Source organism: Hoplias malabaricus, chromosome 14, assembly GCF_029633855.1.
Source record: "Hoplias malabaricus isolate fHopMal1 chromosome 14, fHopMal1.hap1, whole genome shotgun sequence".
In the NCBI taxonomy this organism is placed as follows: Eukaryota; Metazoa; Chordata; class Actinopteri; order Characiformes; family Erythrinidae; genus Hoplias; species Hoplias malabaricus.
The window spans coordinates 41,044,205-41,045,757 of NC_089813.1; positions in this window are offsets into that span (position 1 = coordinate 41,044,205).

Genomic DNA, 1,553 nt, shown 5'->3' on the forward strand with positions numbered 1-1,553 from the left:
ATAATGTTATATATTGCACTTCTGGTTAGATGCTAACTACATTGCATTGGCCCTGTACTTGTACTCTGCACAATGACAATAAAGTTGAATCTAATCTAGTCTATCTAATCTAATTTTAATTTGCCATAACATTATTATTGTCTTTTGTGATGTCACTCTGTCCACACAATTGTTGATGTGTTTCAGGACAGAGTTAGTGTAGGTGTCCAAGTGGATGTGTGAGCCTGTGGTGGCTCGGGCACCAACTCCAGTCGGTGTGTTGGAACTGTTGCTGAAGGAAGGAGTCAGCCCCATCCATCCAGATCTTTACAGTTCTGGTTGAAGGCTTAATCCTCTGCATGACTGGAGTGTATTTGGGAAGCAGGAAAGAAAGATGATCGCAAAGTCCAAGATGGGGGAGGAGTGTTGTTTTGAAGCTGGTTAAAGTCGAACCGATGCGTGAATCTGGTGTTTGTGCAGTGAATGTTAATTTCCAAAAGTGTCCGTCTGTCGTAGCTGTAGTTCGCAAGAGTTATTTGTGCAAGAAAACTGGAGATAGCTAAGTACAGAAGTATAATATCACTAAAACTGGTAAGACGCTGAGCCTCGCAGTGTGATCGCGATGCCATCTTGTTCCTGGGAGACCAAGGACCATTTCCTATGGAAATCAAGGTCCCAGAATCTGGAGGAAGAGAGGAGAGGCACAGAATCCACATTGCTCGAGGTACCCTGTAAAGTTTCCACAGTCAGTGGCGGTTTGGGGTCCCATGTCATCTGCTGGTGTGGGTCCAGTGTATTTTCTGAGGTCCAAGGTCAACGCAGCCTACCAGGGAGATTTAAATTACTTTATGCTTCCTTATGCTTCCAAGCGAGGTGGGTTAGTGCAGTGTGTAGTGCTGTTGAGATAGCGTCCTCGGTGGATCTGTTGTTATGATAAGCAAACTGGTGTGGGTCCAGCGTAGCAGGCAGGCAGGATTTCAAGTGAGAAAGAACTAGTCTTTTAAAGCACTTGGAAATTATTGGGGTGAGTGCTACAGGTCGAAAGTCATTAAAGTCTGAAGCAGTAGAATGCTTAGGCACAGGCACAACGATGGCTGACTTAAAGATAGATGGTACAGCTGCCTGGGCAAGCGAAACATTAAAGATGTGAGTGAAGACACCCGCAAGTTCCACAGCACAAGCTCTTAGCACACGGCCAGTTACACCATCAGGGCCAGCTGCCTTCCTGCATTCACTCTGTTCAGCATGCGACTGACGTCCGAAGTGGAAAGTACAAGTGGGTTGTCGTCGGTGGAGGATCGCTTATTGAAGTTATCAATATCATCTGGTCGAAACGAGCGTAGAAGTTGTTCAGCTCATCAGGGAGTGAAGCACTGTTGGTAGATGGAACAAAGCTAGTTGGTTTATAGTCAGTCAGGGCGTTTATTCCCTGCCACATACGCCGAGGGTCAGAGGAGGTAAAGTGCTCCTCAATCCGACGTTTGTAGCAGTGCTTGGCTATAGCTATTAGTCTCTTCATATTGCCAGGAACCCCAGTGGGGGGTACAAAGGACGCTCGTACCCTGAGCGCTTCT